This window comes from Corapipo altera, unplaced genomic scaffold (assembly GCF_003945725.1).
Source record: "Corapipo altera isolate COAL_440 unplaced genomic scaffold, ASM394572v1 255, whole genome shotgun sequence".
Lineage (NCBI taxonomy): Eukaryota > Metazoa > Chordata > Aves > Passeriformes > Pipridae > Corapipo > Corapipo altera.
The window spans coordinates 1,031,302-1,052,640 of record NW_020884929.1 but is presented as its reverse complement, the minus strand read 5'-3'; the positions used below and the strand labels follow the sequence as shown (position 1 = coordinate 1,052,640).

General features: G+C 36.9%; 2 long non-coding RNA genes across 3 annotated transcripts; both read right to left on the bottom strand.

Annotated features, from left to right (window-relative positions):
* Positions 1-1,507: 1,507 nt before the first annotated feature.
* On the bottom strand, positions 1,508-3,308 carry LOC113954476. The gene is made up of 3 exons (XR_003530227.1): positions 3,202-3,308; positions 2,866-3,080; positions 1,508-1,629 (listed from the first exon to the last, which is right to left on the bottom strand). It is a non-coding gene; the product is annotated as an uncharacterized LOC113954476 (long non-coding RNA).
* Positions 3,309-3,781: 473 nt separating this feature from the next.
* LOC113954473 lies at positions 3,782-20,421 on the bottom strand. 2 transcript variants are annotated; one of them, XR_003530220.1, is made up of 8 exons: positions 20,053-20,421; positions 19,269-19,363; positions 16,147-16,363; positions 12,879-12,975; positions 10,824-10,978; positions 5,218-5,339; positions 4,450-4,548; positions 3,782-4,101 (listed from the first exon to the last, which is right to left on the bottom strand). It is a non-coding gene; the product is annotated as an uncharacterized LOC113954473 (long non-coding RNA). The 2 variants fall into 2 exon arrangements; XR_003530221.1 differs by having other exon boundaries at positions 16,147-16,339.
* Positions 20,422-21,339: the final 918 nt, after the last annotated feature.

The following is a 21,339-nucleotide window of genomic DNA, read 5'->3' as shown; positions in this document are numbered from 1 at the left end:
TTTAATTCAGGCCTGAGCTGCTCTGTAATCATTTGCTCAAGTTTATGACATTACACACTGTTGACTAATAGCTTCATTTTGCTGAGTTTCCATTTATTACTGTCACTATTACAGCAGGATTTAAATTTTTGTAACCTGCCTATCCTAGCATGAATCTCATTTCATTGATGTTTAACACTGATCTGAGGGCTCCTCTTTGACTGTTTGTCACCTAAGGATCAAATACTTTTGCTGCTGACTTTTAAAATCAATTATAATCTTGCAGGATTTGGCTGAGAGGATAACCCAAAGTGAAAGGCAGGGAGTCTTAAGAGAGAGAGTTTCCCAATGTATTATATAAGATTGATTTTCCATGGGCAGAAACAAAAGGTCAGCTAAAGGGAAAAAAAAATAAACCAAAAGCCACACAAAAAGCCTCCAATCCAGAGTCAAGTCTTTTCTATGATACCTGAAAAATATGCATAAATCTGTTTTCCAGTCACTGAGTTTTAGGATTTGGTATAAAAGAGAACACCACCACAAAGTGCCAGAGGGATGCTGTTGAAAACCACGTGCACAAGTTCTCTTAAAGGGCATGTACTGCAGGTACCACCTGCCAAATGTTAAACAGACTGGGATGATCATATCTCTGCTATCAAAAGAAAAAATATTGAATATCCATCATTAAATCCCTTTATTTAACCTAATATGACAAAAATAGAAACTTAAAATTGAATTAAACCACAATTTACCATTTCAGCAACAATATCCCTCTCTCTGCTTTCCAATATTCGTAGTTTCATTAACTGGGTCTGAGCTAAATCTCCAAGTTCAATAAAAAAATTGAGGCAAACTGAAATACTGTGCTAGGTGATTTTCCATCAACAGATAAATAGATAAATGCCTTCACTTTCAGAATTGCTCCTTGTCTGTATAAATGACAAATACAGATTAATGGAATCCTCAGAAAAAGAACAATATGGTAACTTAATGGAATGAGCAAACGTTTTCTTGAAACTACCCTTTCACACAGAATTAAGAATAATTCTTCTTTAAATTCCCAGCAGGTACATACATTTGCCTCCCACTCTGAATTAGGCTGAAAAGGCAGTGAATTTGAAAACTGTTAGAGGAATTACTCACGTATGGATAAGCAGGAGGGTCACAAAAATCAGATTAAAACTAAATATATTTTAAAGGTAGATTTTAACAACATCCCGAATAATCCCACAAAACAGACATTAAAATGCACGATCTTGCCCAGCAATTCTCAGCGACTGCTGTTGTTTGATCAATAATAGGGAAGAAGCTGGGGGAAAGGCAGAGCCAGAAAGTTGGAAAACGTGATGGGGAAGCAACTCTGGGGAAGGTGGAAGAGCTGCAAATAGAAAACTTGCAGGAGAAGTTAAGGAGCAGGCCAGATGGGCTGGCAGAAAACACTACCCAGAGAAGCCCAAGGTAATATAATTGCTTAACTGGTGAGCATGTCTGAGCCAGGAGCTGCAGGATTGCCCTTTACTTGCCTTTCCAAGCTGCACGTTGCTACAGGTATCTTCTCTTCAGCCCTTCTGCTCTTTGGTTTCTCCTTCCCACACTGAGAATCTCCCCATTATCGAGAAAATAGTCATTACAGGAGCAATCCAGCGGTTCCTGGGAGACACAGGGTGACCTTTTCAGATGCATGTATTGACAGAGAATTCAATTTCTGAGCTATTAGCACATAATTTTACCTAAAAACTATGTCTGGAAATATTTTCTTAATGCCAAAATTTTCTTCAGAAAATCGAGTATTGGGTTTGTTTTAACCAAATTGAAGCAATTTATTATATTAAACAAGACAACACATTTTGCTTTAAAATCAATGATTGCCAAATGCATTTTTTTTAGAATACTTCCTTCTGGGAATTCAGACATCTTTAGCATAAGTGAACAAGACCTTCAATTTACTGCAGAGTTGTGTATATGTCATTATCTAGCTACACATATTCCAATTATTTCATCCTGGGAGGAGCAGTTCTCAGCCCCACAGAGAAAATTGGAGGTCAGGCAATAATGGCAATAGAAAGGCTGAGCAGCTCACAACCAAAAGAAAAGGACCCAATTCAGTTGCAGGAATGCAGTGTTTTAGTGCAATCAAAAATGACCCTCAAAAAAATGTCAGTGTTTCCAAATCAATGTTCTTTGAAGGCAGGTGTTACAACTTTACCTTCTCTGGAAACAAAAGCAAACACTGAAATATCCAAAGGGAGGAAAACGTGCAATTTCTTCTCATCTGCTTGTACCTGCTCCCCATTTTAGTACGCAGCCTAAATAATGGAGGCTAAAAGGTTAAAATGGTTAAAAAGTTATTATTTTCTCCACGGTAAAAGTTACTGAGACAGACGTGAGTCTAGGGAACTCTGCCAGTGCAATGAAAGTTTTATTTGGGGTAAAATGTTTCTGATTGAAAACTAAATACAAACGAACATATGTATAATGTAACTGTTCATGCACCTACAAGGCACTAAAAGCAAAATCACAAAGATGTCCTGTCATCAGAGCTCAGCATTAATTTACTTTTTGATTCCAGTCAATTTGTTATCACAAATGCTCTCAATTAAAATGTTTTATTTGATACAGGGTGAATTTAAACAATCTTTTTTTATTCTGTTGATAGAGATGCACTTAGCAGCATATAAAATAGCGATTTAATGGGTACTTAATGGTCTGAAGCTCTAAACGAACAAATCATAAATTAAGGCTTTTGTAGCCTTTTATGCTTTCCCATTTGGATCCTAAAAAAACAATTTGCATTCATTATGTAGGTCTAATATACAGTACCTTGCCTTCCAATGACATTCAGCTGCATCCCAGTATTTGCCCCCACAGTATGACTGACACTGTTACCTTTGGAAGAGCTTCTAGTTTAAGGTCTGGGACACAATCTTTCCTTGCCAAGGGTGGACAGAATGGTTTCAGACTCCTCCAGGTGACTCTGAAATTGCTGTAATATCCAGATTGTGAGCAATCACTGACAAAAAAAAAATCCATTTCTTTGTCTGCAGTTCACTTCATAATTTCAGACCAGTCAGCAGGGAGGGATTTTTGAAACCCTATGAAAACTGAGCAGAGAACCTTGATAAGTAAATAAGTTTGCAGTGAGACTATATGAAAGAAATTCCTTCTCAAAAATTAACCTTAAAGGAAAATGTAACTCCTTTGCTTTTTTCTTAAATATTTTACCTGTGTCCAAGAAGCCTGAAGTGCTTTTGTGTATGTCTTTCACATCTGATATGTGCTGTAGAGAACCCAGCAGTCTCAAACGGCAGCACCTTCCCAGCATGGAAAAACCTTAAAAAACAGGGTCTGAGGAAAGAGGAGTTTGTTTGTTTGTGGGTTTTTAACCTAGAATTACACCTATCATAAGGCTCTTTTTTGCCTCAGAATACTCTGTGGCTGGAGGGAACCAGAGCTGCCTTGTTGAGGTGCCATTTATGCATTTACTTTTATGTATAGGCAAATATTGCTACTTCCTGAGACACTGTGATTAACAACACATCAGTAATGTAGCAACTGGGAAAAAGTTAAATTAAAAATAACATAACACACATACACTTTATGTGAGAATGTAAAGATTCATCTTGAGTTAAACACATAATTTTTGGATAAACAATATTTACCAAAATATGTAATTCAGTGCACTCTACAAGCAGAAAGAATTTTAAAGCTACTGCCAAACCAAAAATAAGTTTTCTAATAATTTTAGTCTTTTTCCTGGTTTTTTTTTTCCCCTCTTCTCAACACTCTGTGCTATTACCTTTCTCTTTCCCACTAATATCTGCCAATGAGGCACTTTTAGCTGCTCTCAGTGGTGCCCCAAAAACAGGGCCTGTCCATTTGCTGATCCATAACGTGGTGTGTTTGCATTTTCCCCTCTGTCCTGCATCATTAGCACTCACTGTATTTTTACAGGCACTGTCATCTCTAGGTCATTTCACTCATTTCTGCCTCCTGTGCAGCTTCCTCCCATGAAGGGCCCAGGTTTGCAATAATTCTCTCCTGACCGATTTTGGAAGCACCATATTGCATTTCCTTTTGTGCTCGCCCTCAGGTCCATTTTCAGCTTTTTCCATCTTGCAAAGCCTAACAGGGTTATACAATGAAAATGTTAGTATCTCAAATGGTACCTGAGAGCTTACATCCTCATATTGTAAAGCTTTATTATATTTTTTAAAAATAAAAAGAAAAAAAACCCTTTTAATATCACGTAAATTTAGATGTGAATCCTCTGGCACAAAAAAATTCATCCAGCTGCCCCTGGGACTGTCAGTACAGTAAATAGATGGCATCAACAAAACAAAATCAACCACATAATTCTCCACTTTTCAGAGGAAAAAAAAAAGCAGCAGTAGCATCTCATGCATTCTGCAAACCTACTAATACTAAAATTTGGTTAAAAAACCAAAACCAACCAAAAAAACCCCGACAAACCTTATCATTAGACCTTCAGAAATCGATCTGCTTACACTCTTCATATTTCTGTCATCTTTTAGGGACTTTGATATTTCAAATGAACTGGTCTATGGTAGCCTGCAAAGAAAGATGTTTGTATAAAAATCAAGTGCCCTCACCTTCCTTAATACAAATTCCCTATAAATGGTCTATTAAATGTTCTGAGTAGTGTTCACGAACTTTTACTGAATTTATATATCACAAATACTAGAACAGACTTAATTATAGATGTGACAGGCTGAACTACTATAGGGGTGTTAATGCGCGTCAATCCTGGAAATTAGTTTTCTGTAGAGGTTAAAGCTTAAAACACTTTTTAAAAAGAGAAAGGCTAACTGCATATTTTGTGGTTTGCACCTCCATCACCAGACAGGTTTCCAGATCACATCTGTATGGTGTTCTTCACATGATACAGAGGATTAACCCTAAAAGACCCCAAACTTTGTTTGGGTTATCTTGTTTTAAAGCACTGGAACGTGTCAAAGTGTGGGGGTTTTTTTGACATGTGGGGTTTATGCTTCTGAAATATTGCAATTACCACAGCAAACAAGCCCTGGTGAGTAAGAAAAGCCAAAGCCCAGTTAACATGCAAACAGTCCCATTTATTGATTTACCAGAAAGTGACTTGAACTCTCTCACTGACTCCTTTTGCACACTAAATATTACTATGGTTTGCATGGTTTAAAAGCACCATTTTTGTCTCTCAAGTTGTTCATGAGCTAATAGAAAATATCACTTAAGCCTTACCTTAACTTTAGACCAGGTTCTTTCTGAAACAATTGTGCATCCTGGACTCAGGGGAATCCAACTTCCCTGTCTTGATCTTGTTCCAGCACAGTCAGACCATGCCTGGGAACTCCTCCCCGGTTCTACAAGGCAAAATCCTGGCTCCAGAAGTATTTTGGCAAGAAATTCTAGAAATCACGAAAGCTTTGCAGAGAAAAAAGCTTTTTCATTTAAATCTTCAACATCACCATTTAATTGCAAGTTCTTTGCCAAACACTCTTTCATGCAAGTCCATTTGCATTTTTCTCCTAAATATTGTCTCAAAACAGGAATAAGAATGTTCTAAGAAGGCTCCAGACACACGAATGCTAGAAAGTCAATGAATACTTTCAAAACTGTCCAAGGTTGATATAAACATAAAGAAGAAACAACAAAATGCTCCAGTGTAAAGTTCTGACCAAGAACTGTTATCAACCACATCATGGATTTGCGAGCAGGCATTGAGCAGCAAAGAATACTGAAAGCATTTCAGCTCTTATTTAGCTACATGAAAAGAAAAGGAGTTTATTCATGTTTGAATCCTTAATCTTGTCAATATTTGCTGTTTCTGAGATATAGAAACATATAGAAATAACATTGAGATGTTGTTTTGATACTTATGGTGACATCAACTCTCCACTAATCAATGGAAAAAATTAATCATCAGTGATGAAAATATTTATTCCTCAGTGTATTGAAGAAATATCACTGAGAGCAGATTACAGCATTGTGCTGCATACATTATACTATTATAGATTTGCAAAATACCAGGCAAATTTATGAACAAGATAATTTTTACAGGCTGTATTTAACATTTACTTTGTCATTTATATTGTGTGATTTGGAGATTTCATTAAATGCAAACTGTGGGCACAGACATACATGAGTTAAATACACATGTAGCTAAATCTCAGTGGTTTAGAGTTTTACATTGTCAATTTTTAGATTTTTATGTTATCAGTGTTTACACTACAAGAGAGAACCATCCTAGTGGCTCAACATCAGAAGCTTTAAACTAGTTAAAAACTGGTTTGGGTTGTGTTTTATAGCTAATATTAACATTATTTTTTTTCCAAGGGGTAATATTTGGGCAATCGGTATTGTATTTCATAAAAGGTATAAGAAAGCCACCAGTTTCCCAGTTTTTACATGTCATCATACAAATTAACAGCCAATTAAAACAAAAAACTACTGATACAACAGTTCAAACTATCTAAAATATTCTGTGAGTGTTTACAAATGATAACTGCCTAAAAATGATCAGTACAAATATTATTCACACACACAAGAAAACACAATAAATAAAATTACTCTTCAGAGTTCTGTATGTGTTTCAGTCTTTGGGAGACTGTGACTAAAGTTTTGTTACATAACTTTTTTTGGAAAACAGATTCTGACATGAATACTGGAAAATTTTTAGAAATGATCTAAGAATTTTGACTGATACAATTTTTAACGCAGATTTTAATATTAATGACGCAACTTCTGTAAAGGAAGTCCTGAGTTATCCTCAAATGAGTAAATAGAAATGGAAGCATCTTTAAAAAAAAATAATATTGTTCATTATAATCCATTATTCAATTAGGGGGTGTGAGGTTGCTTTACTTTCACTACCCACTAAATACGTTTTATTTCAGTGCTTATCACTTTTACTGTTGTGAAAAGAAAGAATACATAAATATACTCTTTGTTTCAAAAGTTACTGATTACCATTTAAAGAGGGAAAACTCCCAAATATTTAAAAAGTTATATCATCCTGCTCCTGTGCCTTTGTAAGGAGTGACTGAATTTAGAGATAGTGCCAAAGTAAGTTCCCAATTTAAATAGACAACTAAGGAAAATGCAATTAGACATTTGAATATAAAATTCCCGTCAAGTTTTGATGTTGCTGTATTGTCAGAAAGAAAATTGTTTTTCTACAGAACTCTAAAATCTGCACTCAGAGCAAGGGAGAGAATATGCTGAACAACCAGCAACAGATGCACTGAGCTGGATTTGATTTATTTGGGGAGCTACACAATCAGATAAAGTGTTTGGGATCAGAATAAGCACATTCTTCAAGGAGCCTGCACAATGTGCACTGTGATTTTGTACCTCCAAGTGTTATGAAATGGCATCTGACAAGCATTAGGCTCCATTTTTCATAAATATTATTGATAGTTCTTTCCTCAGTGATTACTTCCCGCAAACCTCGAGTGAATTGAAATGAACAGACTTGCAGACAAGCCATGACTAAAATTTTTCGTGAGGTTTACATAAAGCAGGTGCTTAGCAGTGAAAAGACACATTTAATAGAAGCTCCAGGAATATTTCTTTATTCACAAGTCCTTGTACTTCCCCAGACCCTGTTGAAGCTTTGGCAATCCAAACCACCGGACTCTAATTTAGACATCAGCTCAGCACTCGGCTGTTCAGTAGCTCAGTGACCTGCATGTTTTCCTAGAGGGGGGAAAAAAAAAAAGCATCAAATATTGTGGTTTTCTTTTTTATACTTCATCTTAGGCTAAAAATAATTTTGCCATTCTTATCTTTCTAGACAGTCACAAAACTCCACGTAAAACACCATTTCCAAAAAAATCTTTGCTTAGTAGTAACTGATATGCCAGTTTTGCAAGTCCTTGAGATTTATCACTCAGGACATGACAGAAAAACTCAAGTTGTAAACAGTGGCAAAGAATATTTAACAAGCATGTCCATATCTCTCTTGAGAAATCATAAGTATCTGCCTTTTTTTTTTTTTTTTTTGAGAGAGAGTTATGAGTTTGAACCAAATACTTAGGTCAAAGGCTTAAACATTAGTTAGAAAAAATGGGCTTTTTTTGGATTCAACATCAATTTTTGCAAGAATTTTGTAAGGCAAATAGATGGGTTTTACGTCACTGGATTTCTTTCAGTATTGATTCTAATCCACCTCCACAGAGTCATACGTTACTCCTGGCAAAACATATTTAACACAAGCACAGTTTTTAGACTTGAGGAATACATATTTTTAAACTGATCTTCCACGATCAATTTAAAGGCAACCTAAAAATACGTTCGAGTTTTTCACAGATTGATTTCTACCCTTTTGCAGATGAGCTGTTTGGGGGCTTTTTCTGTCTGGGCTCAAAATACCTGCCAGCCGTGGTGCCATGGTGCACAACTGCATTGCTGGGATACAGCTGTTCACTCGGAGGCCTCAACCCCAAACCATTAACACCAGTGAAAGGTTTTTATTGATTGCACTGGATGGCAGAACAAGTTGTACCCAGGATGTGTTGCAAATTGCATTTGATGTGCTCTGGCTTTTTCCCTTCAGGTACTTGTGTGATGATAGCAAAAGACAGTTTAGCTTAATTCCTTACTGATTAAGAAGCGGGGTTTGGTTTTTTTCCCAAAGAATTGCCTAAATTGAGTTTCTTCTGATATCCAATCACTTCTAGAGAATCAAAATTTCCTCTAGTTTGTTTCTTTTTCAGTTCATCAGATCTCTCTCAGGGGTTCACACCGTGATGTTTGGTAGAAGTGTGAGAGAACCTCAAGATCCTGTACTGCTGAGGGATGAAAGTAAGATAAATTAAGGAATTTATGACCTCTGTAGCTCCAAGTTACTAGGAAAAGTTAAAGGATTCAAGTTAAGCATTATACATATATATATGTATACATATATATATATATATATATATATATATGAGCAGACCTTTCAGTCAGTCTCATCACCCAGTATGGAGATGCCATCATATTTCCTTGCCTCTTCCAAAGCCAAAATGCACAAGCTGCACAAGCCACGAGTTCCTCACAGAAAATGATTTTTAGCTTTCCCAGTGAATAAGTTAATTGCCCTCGCACTTTAAAAATTAATGGGATGTGTGGGGGGTTATTTTGGATGCTGCTGCCGCCCACATAAATGTGACTTATCAGTGCTAGATGCAGGTAACTGTGTATTTTACACTGTGGGGCCAGGGCTTTGCAGTAACAAGCAATTACACATTCCTGCCCGCTTTGCACCTGTGTTAATACCACTTCCAAAGCTATTAAATATGCATCTGTGTCCAAAATGAGTCCTGCCTGCTTGGATGTGATAGATGAGAGCCAGAGCCTTTATTTCTTTCCTCTTTGGGACACTGATATCCTAAGTAACTGTTCCTCTCATCATAAGGACTGGTTTTCTCAAGTTGAACTCAGTAAGGCTTTAATGGCCCGAAAATACTCTCACTAAAGTTGCCAGAATGAATTCTTAAACATTCAGATTCTCAAAGACAGAAAAGGTGGGAGTCACGCATGGAAAGGCAAGACACTTTTTGGGTTAGTCTACAGGGGACTTTCTTGCAATTTTCCATATTTTCATTCAAAATAAAAAGAAATTTTATTGTTATGGTATAATATTGCTTTCCTTTCTCTTCTCCTGGGAGCTTTGGAAAGGGATAAACATGCTTACTTCGTAAACTTTACTTTGGATTTTCCAGCCCACCTTTCTCTTATCTGAATTTCCCTTTACTGGGTTGAAATTTCAGAATATGATGCTTTAAAGAGCTCCTCCTCCACGGCCAAACACTCTTTCCAGGGCCATAACCAGTCATTTTGAGTCTAAAGTTCTTAATTAAGAGGGACAGCAATAAATAAATTTTCTTTTTGCATATGCTTTAACATCTAAGTATATACTTTTCTGTTTTTTAAAAGAATTGTATTTAATTTTATTTTTCTTTTAACCATAGCTGCAAGTTTTAAGAACACACAAATAAAGTGAGAATTTTGAATAACAGAATGTTTTGGCAAATATGTTCATTCCATCTTCTATGTTTTGCCTAATATAAATGCAATTTCTGTTTCTTCCATGGTTAATAACTGTAGGCACATATGACTGCATACACACAGAGCTGGGATTTTGTGTTTTCAAGTTCTCTACAAAACAGATAGAGGCATTTGCCAAAGGTTAAATATTCCTTATCAGGTTCAACCTCTGTTATTGATCTGGAGATTTATGGCTAAAATTGAGTAAACTACGTGACCTTGAACTAGAGCTCCTTGGATTTAAAATGCAACTTAATTCAGCCCTATTTTATATATTATTTACAAAAGCATATATTTTGACTTCTAAATCCATGACTTCCCCTGTCTTTTGAGGGAAAGGGTAAAAAGGTCACATCGTGATTAAAGCTGAAATCTTTCAGCACTTTCTGTTATCGAGTTTGGGATGGGGCTCAGACATTTCAGCCTGATTTTTTTAAATGGTTTCCCAATTCCACAGAGGTGCCTGCAGACACTTAAGATATTCAAAGGTTCTTATACAATGTAGTAGGAGTCTGACAATTCTGCTGCTGACGTGCTTATTCCCATAAAGTGTGAGCCACTCCGAGAAATCTCAAGGGCCCACGGCTGCATTTTTAAGCAAATTCGTTGTTTTGACTAAAGACAGTTAAAATTTTAGAACAACAGCAGCAACAACATCCTATGGTGCCACTGCAAGTTACTTTTTACCCACCAAACTGCGTGTATGACATGACCATGTGTGAGGGGAGAAGGACCAGAAAATATAATTTTGCTTATACAGGGTTGGTTCAACCCAAAGTCTGAGTTGTGAACATTTTGGTGCTGCCAAAGGGCCTCACCTGTTACCTCCCAGAGACAGACAAGGAGTCATGGCTCCTTCCAACCTTCTGGCAGTGACCGCTTCCAGTGGCGCTGGGATGGGGTGCTCAGGTGAAAAGCTCTCAAGATGCTGCCTGGCCCCTCAAACCACCCAATCCTCCAGCCCAGGGCGTCTCTGAAACAAGAAGATAGGCCATTAAAATTCGTGTGTGTTTGTGGAAAGTGTCTGCCTGAACAATTAAAAATGTATGATGCTGCATTCCCCAGAAGAGCTGAAAATAAAGTGTAGTAATGATGAAATATTCATATTTAAAGTGGAGAAGTACAATCTCAGAACATAATATATCACGCTACAGTTTAGTCACTAACAATTACTATTCTGCACTTTTGGACTAAATGTGCTGACGTACAGTAGGGAAACAGGTAAGGACTCTTATTTTTACTTCCACATATCCAAAATAAAATTAATTTCAGTCAAACTTTGTCTATGACAAAGGCTGTTTTTTTAATGATTACTGTTCACCTCGAGTGCAAAATTTACTTCTCATTTAAAGCAAGCTCAAAGAAACTTTTAAAACAAAGTAAGCAAGAAAGGAGGCCTGGGTGCTCTAGAAAGATCTTCACGTGCTGTTGCACTTAATGTAGAATTCACAGGATTTCAAGAGATACCTCCTCACCTGTACCCATTATCTCCTAACTCAGGAGTTTATATATGGTTTATATATAGCAAAAGCCCCAGAAGGAGTGACAGAGCACAGAGCTCTGGTGAGAGGCACTGGAGCTGGAGGCGTTTCTCCAGCTTTGCTGTGCACAGGCCGGTGCCTCTGCTCATGCAGATAGAGGAAATTAATCCAGCGGATCCTCACAAGAGTATTAAGGTTTGGTTTTCACATAAGAGAGGATTATTGTCAAGTCAAATAATTTTATGTGTCAGACTTATCTCAGCAGTATGACTCCTTGCAAGTTGCCACCTCCCAGCACCAGGGAATGAGAAGACAAGACAAAGGCAAGTGCTGTGGCCACCCAAACGTGATTTATTAAAAATAGTGAAGATGAGTGGGATAGTAACTGAAGGAAGAAAAGTTTCTGTCTTGAATGTCTTATATAATAAGAAAAAAACCAACCTCTTCATGACTTGGTAGTTTAGCCATCAGATTTGACAATAATTCCACAGAAATTTCACAGCAACTTGAGATAAGAGCAACTAGAGCATCTTGTGGCTCCCAGTAATAACTTGTGAATTAGACACGTCAAACACTCTTTTGCTGAGCTGGTAGTTTCAATTGTTCTGCTTTGGGCTTCCAGGGACTTTGTATATTAGAGAAGCTCTAAAGTTTGAGTACTTAGAAAGCCTACACCCACCAAGATATAAAGGGGCCAAAGTGATATGGTTAACAGAGGATAGCAACAGGATCAGATAAAAGAGATCAGGAGTAAGATTTACAGTGAGGCAGATAGAGCTTGACTCAGCATAACAGTGATAAAATCATCATCACAGAGGAGGTGTCTGAATTTAAAAAGCACACAGGCTAGAAATGTCAGCAACATGCACCCTGAAACCAGAAAGAAAATCAGGAAGGGGAATATGGAGATCACTTAGAACACTTTGAATGCAGCCTTTTGGAAGGTAATAGCTGTTGTTAGAACTGTCAGCTATAAACCAGTCAGAAGACAGATGTACTTGAAATGTCTTGTCCAATAAAGATCCCAAATGTCACTCAAAATGATCTGACTATTTATTACAGAATTTGTAATGGAAACATGAAAGAAGGCACAGAACGATAGAACAGAGACAGATGGACCGTTTGCTACATGTCATTTAATATCAATCAGTGACAAGAATTTATTAACATAGTTGCTGCTTTAATGCACTGAACAAGCCTAAAAACATTCAACACACTAGATGGTAGGTGATAATTAAAATGCATGTCACAAGGCTTCAAAAAGTGTAATAGTCTCCTGAAAATATCCAGTATGACTTATTTATTAAAAAAAAAAGTATACCTCTATTGGATTTTGAAGAATTAAGGTTGTTTTTTTACCAGTAGCCACTGAAAGATGAACTGAACACTTACCTCATATTGATAATACTGTTTTCTGCTTTTTCTTCACCAAAACTTAACTTTTAAGTATGATCCTTGCAAGAGATCTAATGGAAGCAGGACAGAGGGACTGAACAGAGAGAGGAGAGTTCTTAGTGAGGGAACACGAAGCTGCTGGAGACAGCCCAAATACCATGTTTTACCCACGCATTAAATACCACATTTTTATTTTTCCATTCATGTATCCTACAAGTTATTTCTCAAAGCAACTCTAATTCAGCAGCACTGTGCATTATACTTACACATATTGCCTGCAGGAGAAATTCACCAAAAAACATTTATTATACTGGAAATTACTGGAGACCTTTTCTCTTTCCCTCCCTTGACATAGTTCTTCATCTAGTTTAGAGCTGCCAGGTCCAGGGAGCCCTTTTTGACATTTCCAAACAGTTATCTATAAGCCAAGTTATTTGTGCAAGGGCATTTTCTAGGAAAAAAAACACTTGAAAAATATTCAGACAGAAGAATACGATGACCTCACTGTATACATTTAATCTCTAGGATATCCTAAAATACAGAAATCTAAACACCAGTGTCCATTTTTACCATGAGGAAGAAAAATGTATTTATACATGATATATTTTTGTAACAGTTTAAATAACTTTAAATTATTACAAAAATCCCATTTGAAAATTGAATCAGAGCCCAAATTTCCTGGAAAATTTAATATTTTCACAGAGGTCCAGTGGCAGATATTCCAACTATTTCAGAAGTGAACTCAAGGATGGTTTGGTGCCCAAAGATAGTCCTTTTGCAAAGTCCACCTCTATTTGCTAAGTTAGTCCCATATTTCAGGTGAAATATATTCCTGGTTTCTCTTTATATTAGTCTTCCATCTTCCCAGGTGCAGTAGTAGGAATTATAAATATACTGTGATTACGAAATTAATTATGTAATTAATATCGATCACTCTTTCATTTGAGGTCACACTAGCCCTTACCTTAACACCAACCTGAGTCATAATTTTTGACAAGAGAGAGAGAATAGTCCAGAAAAAAAAAAAAAAAAAGGAAAAGAGGCCTTTTTCCACTCTACTCCTTCCCCCAGTATTCATAGCCTTCTAATAAATCCTTTCAGCAATATTTATATACTAAGACACCTAAAAACTAAAAAGCAGAGGTCAAATAATTTCAAACACGTATTCCAGCAGGATTCTGGAAAATAGAGACAGAAAAATTTAAAACCTTTGTAATTTTCCACAGGAGATATTTTTGTTGTCGTACTGATGTTGCCAAAATGTTTAATGTTTGCCTTCTCTGTAAAATCATTTAATCAGTTGAATTATCTGTCCACAACTAACTCTGCCCAACAGCCCCTAACCTGATCCACAGCTTTGAAGAATGGAGGGGATACTATATTCACATGTATACCTAGAAATCTTCCCCTTCACATAAACTGAGGATCTGGCCTTTTTCTCCAAGCCCAGTTGCTTAGCAACTCATGGAAGGGTTTTTTAGAACATTTTTAGAAAATAAGGCCCAGTCGTTTAACAACAGAGTTCTAAGGCTTGAAATTGTGGGGTTTTTAATAGCTGAGGCTCAGTAACACAAATCTTAAAGAGAAAATCATACTCCCTCTGAAAACTTTTCCCTCATTTCAAAAGGTAGGAATTCCTGGTTGTTGCCTTTCCCGTTTCTTTTTATTTTAAAGCCAATACTGATCAGGCTCTGCTGCCATTTCCCTGCCCTTCCCCTGAGCACGAGAGGTGCTGAATGTGTTCCCGGGTTCCAATTCTGCCTCCTCTCAGAATGATCCTTTCACTTATGAGGAATGACAAATGAGGTCCATAATGTGCCATGTCACCGGAGCCCTAATCAAATTAGACTTACTACCTTTGCAATCACAAGTGGGCCTTCATGTTTTATATCCCAACACAATTTGAGTCAAGTTAGCTTGCCAGAACATTGCTCCCATCCTCATAAAAGTATATGACAGCTATAACTAGCATTTTGGGAGCAGGCAGGTGCAGTACAATACAGGCACGGGAAGTCTAATGAAAATACACAGCAGACTGTTTGCCTCACTAAAAACTGGATTTCCATTAGCAACTCAGACAAATACCAATGGCAATCAATTAAGAGTGATTTGGGCAAGACATTCTGCAGGTGTATGAGATTAATTCTGGTGGCATTAGTTCACTGATGTGCTAATTCTGGATATTTATTTAGGCAGCATAGTGTGGCTTTGCCTCTAATGTTGCTGGTTGGGGTTTATTTCCTACTGCGAGCAACCAGAAAGGCAAAATGCTACAAAAATTTGTTTTGCCTGATGAAAAGGCTTGTGCTCAAGTGCTTACAAACTGTGATTCAAAATCTAGGAAAAAAAGTAGTCTTAGATATACATCATTTACTGCTTGATTAAAATACTTAAATAAGTCCGGAACTGTTAAGAATAATAAGTAGTATCTCGGTGGATGATGTCTAATCCAATTATTTTTGAGAACTGCTAGAAATATAATTAAGCATTATCACCTTTGACCTGAAACCATTGCAATCACACAGCAAATGAATAATTCAGGTAAATAGTATTAGGAATTTGTTTATAACTATTCCATGAGAGTCTAGTATCATGAACTTAATAGATAGATGAAAAAAAGATAAAGTTCACAACTGTCTCACCAGGAAGACATTTTGGGTTGCAATGTTATATGGAGGGATAAATGATGTGTTAACATAGGACTGTAATATTTGAAATTCATTGAAGAGAAGATTTATTATGGCTTCTAATGGATATTTGTGCTATGCCATCTGACAGAGCACTTTACAAATTTCAATGTGTTTGTAAACATTAAAAAATTTTAGCCTCAATCTGTGAGATTCCATTTCCTGATGGTTAATGGGTCTTGCTTTTTACCTTTATGGTTATTGCTTCAGAGTCAGGCCAAGCTGGATCTGACACAAAGCATCCTAGCAGATTCCTGACTTACATATTTTGGTTAGCTTAGGTACCTTTAGCTCCAGGAAAAGCTTTAGTTTAAATTATGTGACATTTCTCAATATTCCACAATGAATGCTGTATCCCAGTCTGCCTACAAATTTCACCAAAGAGGATGGAGGAAAAGAAGCAAAAGCAGAGTCTGATGTTCTGAACAAAATTAACATTCTCAGAATTATACAAGTTTTAATTATTTGCATCCAGTGGAATACAGAACAGCTAAGCAAAAACAAGATATCTGTACCCAAAGGGACAGAATAGAGGCCATACCAGTGAAAAGGCTTACAATTTCAAATTAGAATTATACCTGTGCTGGCAGTGTCAGGGACATCCAGATTTCTTCTTTTTCCCGACTTTTGCACGAAGAGCAGTAACTTGGAGAAGGCAGAGTTACAAAAAGTCAGCTACCCCAGTAGGGTCAGGCAGATTCTCAGTCATAACTAGATCATGTCTTGCAGCTGGTGTGGTCACACAGGTGTAGCAGGACAAGGGAACAAGTCCTCAGAGCAGAAACAGCACATGTGCTTTTATTAGAGGGCAAAAAAAGAAAATGTCAGGTGGAAAACCCCATTAAGCAGTGCTGTCACTGTGCTTTGAAACCAGTATCTTACTCAACTCCTAATTTTACAGGTATATTGAAGTTAATCCTTGTTGCAAAAAACTACATTCCCTACTTTTTTTCTTTACAGACTTGCTCACAAACAATAAAAATGTGGGTAATAGATCCATGTAGAAGAGATCAAAACAAAGCTCCCTGTATTCTTTCAAACTGACTTGAAAAACTTAGAAGAACTGGACACAGAATGTCTGAACAAATGTCAATAATGAAAAAGAAATGTTGGCTATTGTTTGTATTGTTATTATTAAAATGTAATGCTCAGGGATAATTTAAGAATGAAAGGATCAGACCAGAGCAAGGACATCAGAAGTTTAAAAATGCAGAGTAATCTTGAATAGAATTAAAAACTGTAATTAAATAAAGTTGCTCAGTGATGTACATGCTGCCCCTCAGTGTTCTTCTGGAAATGTGCCACGTTATGGTTCCATTTTTCATTCAGAAACACTGTTATACACTTACCTAATTTACATCATTTAAAAAATAAGTGCAATGAGCTACAATCGTCACTAGCTGTGGTTCTAAAACCCTGACTGGTTTTTTGCTAGAAACTTGTGTGATAGTGCACCAAGTACAAGAAATTATGGGATGACAGTCACCGATTGTCATCGAAATAATCATTTAGGCATCACTTGTTCCACATGTTACTCACATCTCAGCATTATTCCCTGTTTTGCAAACTTTTAAAACCAGTCCTGGCACATCCAAACCTTGCTCTGAATTCACAAGGATTAGATTTCCCATAAAAACGTCGAGAAAAAGCACAATGTCTGTCACATTCACCTTCTCCAAATACTTAGCTTTTTTCGTTACAATCTTGAGGAAAAGCTGCATCATTACCCCAGTTTTAGGCACAGATCGACCAAGAGGTACTGGGGGCACAATAAGAATGTAGAAATATTTACAAATTGTCAACACCTTTTCCCATTTCTCAGTGTAAGCAGGTGAATCATTACAGATGACCATTTTCTCACTTTAAACCATGATTTCATGGAGAAGATGGCCTATGCCAAAGTGATGCAGCCTACATGGATACCTTAAATCCATTTAACCCTGATGATGTTAAACAAGTGAAAATTTTAACATCAAAACACATGAATAGATGTTGTTCCTATTATTTCTTTCAGCTATTCTGCAGAAGTAGTTCAGTGACCTGACAAAATTTACAGATGACCCAAATTTTTTCAGGTAGCTCAGGAGGGGATAGGATTTTGAATAAATCCATAGTGATCTAACAAGGCAGAAAACACGAACATATGAACAATCAAAGAATGTGAGCATTGCATATGAGCCACTGCATATGAACAATCAATAAGCAATTATTAAATTTAACCCACATAAGAAGCAAATAAAAATATCAACACAGAAAAAAAAATACTTTAAAGTCTAATCTTATTTTATATGTAAAAAAGATTAGCCGTTCTCTGCAGAGCAAAAAACGACTGTACCCTGAAATTGTTTCATAAACCAGTGCATCTACCATTTAGCTATTTTATTTGCTTCCCAATTTCCAATTATTTATGGCAACTTTTAATTGTGGAATTCTGAACTTGTGCTGGCTGATCATAAGTAATCTTTAGTATCTGATTGCAGACAAGGATTAATTCTATAATCATGGCATTTCATCCAATATCAATTCATATCTAGACATTTTTCTGCCTTTTTTTTTTTTTTCCAGATCAAATCTAGAATCAAATTAATGGCTGTTTTAATTTACTCATTCTGTTCCCTGGCTCCATTTTCTTATTAAAGATGTCAACTACTATTTCAACACTTGTCTGAGAAATGCCAACCTCTTGGGAAAATATATGTAAATCTCTATGTATTTCAGGCTGACAAGGCACCAGCAAGATGAAAAGTTGTAAAGAAGACTTCACTGTTCTCAGCCTTCTGGTGCTTCATCAAATATGACAGCAAAAAATTAAAAATTAACATAATTCAAAAGTATCTATTTTTGAAAAAAAATCAGGCTTTCCATGTGATTAGTTTGATAATAATAGAAATTGCAGTTGGTGTTTTCCCAAGATCAGGGCTGGCTAAAAAGACTGGCACTTTTTCAGTCCTCCTTCAAGCTGAAAGGGCTTCATTGTGATCCCTGCCAACTTCCAGAATCATGGGTTCCATGTTCTGCAGGCTAAATGCAGCAGATCAAATGCTTTGCCAGTTTTTAAGAGAAGATCCTCGTGATGCTTCATGGTTTTACACAAAATGAAGCTCTCAGACAACTGCTGGTGATGTGAATGAAGGAGAGAGGGGCACAGAGAGAGATCCCCAGTACGTCCCCCATGCCCACGTTGTTCTGCTGACAGGCAGAAGCAACAACTAAACAAAGGGTCACAGTATTTTTCTGATGTATGAAAACTGTTTCTCAGCCCTTGTTCAGATGTCACACATGTCACTGTCTAGAATGTATTAGCAACTCCATGGAAATGAGTGGAGCGTGCAGTGGCTGACAGGATTAGAATGAGATTTCAGACATGGTGTATGGCACCATGGTGAACTACTGAAATTTTCATATTCGTCTTTTACTTTTCTCAGAAAATATCCATTCCATGAAATAAGAAAAAAGATTTTTAAGCCTTCTACTAAGATGTCAAGAATGCAACCTGTATTTTCACTGCTGGTGTATTAGCTCTTCAGGTGACATCACGTCCACAGTCCCACTGAAACATGTGCTTACCAAAAAGCAAATCAATATGCTTTGGCACAAATTTAAATATATGTTGAACAATTTCTGAATTTCTAATGAACTGTATTCCCGAGTTTAACACCATTCTAAAAAGAAATCTAACCTTGTTTATTTTTTAATTTACCTTGAATTCTGCACACAGATCAATGGTTCGCAGAACAATTTCCTTTGCAAGGACATTCTTCCCAGTTCCCAGCAACAGCAGATTTATGTCAAAGGCTGCCAACAGATGAAGTCGTTGGAGGAACAAATTTATATTTATCAGAAAAATGAAACAATCTTGCAAATATCTTTACATTTAATCACAGAAGTCCTGTTCTCCTGCCTATGTTCCAAACACCCAGGAGGATTAGAGCATTACAAGAAGAAATGCTTTGCCTAAACAAATTATTCTGTTTCAAACATAGAAGAGAAAGAACACCAGATGTTCAAAAGGAATTGGGTATAGATTTAAGAATCAAAAAAGGATGATGAATATGGACCATGAAATAGAGCATTAAGCAATGTGATGAGCATCTGTTGAGTAATAAATCCAGTCTTTGTACAGTTCTCTTTTCAAAGTGAATGTAATGGGAAAGTTTTCTAGCCTGATGAAAATGTTGCCAGGGCAGAAAATACTGGTCCTTTTAAGAATGGTATTTTATGCGCTAATACAAATATCAATATCAATATCAATAATAGATAAAATTTTAAAATTAATACAAATAATATAATAAATAAATTAAAAATAAAGAAATATAAATAAATAAATTAAATAAATAAAAATATAGAAAATAAATACATAAAATCATAATCATAGATAAATAAAATAAGTCCATGAAATAGAAGTCTTTCACTTTTATGAATAAATAAATAAATTGCTGCTTTTGTTGTTATATAATCCAGATGGGAAGCCAGAATGGACTCACCTCATGAGAAAACACAAGCAGACACAGAACCCTTGAAAAACACATGTGCCCCAAAATGGCAGACTGACACGTAGCCTGACATAAAATGGTGGAATGACCCCATGGCCTGCCACAAAATGGTGGAAAGACCTCATGGCCTGCCACAAAATGGTGGAAAGACCTCATGGCCTGCCACAAAATGGTGGAGTGATCCTATGACCTATCACAAAATGGCAGTGAATGACCCCATGTCCTGCCACAAAATGGTGGAATAACCACATGGCCTGCCACAAAATGGCAGCAATTGACCCATGGCCTGCCACAAAATGGCAGAGTGATTCTCTGGCCTGCCACAAAATGGCGGTGACTGACCCCATAGCCTTTCACAAAATGGAGGACTGACTTAATGGCCTGACACAAAATGGTGGAGTGACCCTGTGGCCTGTCTCAAAATGGTGGACTAGCCCCATAGCCTGACACAAAATGGTGCTGGCCGCCTTCATGGCCTGTTTGTGAAGTGCCTTACTTTGTCTAGACATTGTTTTGAAATTTGCCAAGCGCCTTGTTCTACCTCAATGTTTTAAAGTTTGCAAGTAAAAGTTTGTTGTTAAACCTCCTGAGAATTTTGTTGTATCTCCTGCACAAAGCCCAGAGTGTATCAAGCAACCTTCCCCTGCCAAGTGGGATGGGGTATTACAGTACAGTTTTTGGGTTTGTTTGGGTTTTTTGTTTTGTTTTTTTATGAAAAGCAGAGTAAAAATAGTCTTGGGAGTTGTGCTCCTGAAGCAACTTGAAAAGCATTTTCAAAGAAATAGTGTGTAATTTTAGCCAAAGTGATGTCTTTTGGTATAATGACAGCTAAGATTTGCCTTTGCTGTGTGGTAGAGAAAATGGCTTCAACAGGGACTATGGGAAGTGCCCCAGCTGACCTGTCTGGGCTCTACACAGAATAGGAGAACTCAGCTACAGTCCAAGTCACAAAACTCCCACGTGAAAAGCAACACAAGTGCTCTTTAAGATTCACATCCGAGACAAAAAGGCACACCAATGCTTTTGAAAACAATCCTTGTTTATTTGGCGTGCATTTTATCAGCACCCTGGGTTCTGGTTTGAAGTGGAAAGATTTTGCCTAATTGCCTCAGCCAGCTCAGGGTCTGTGTGGGAGTCACTTGCTCTGGAAAATTTCAGGTGAATAGCAGAAACCCTGCTTTTGTATCTAGCTTCAAGTGTTTGTGCTTTATTCCATCTCTGTCTGCCTAAATATTAGGACTTCTGTTCTAAAAGATAAATTCACAGTCTATATTTCCA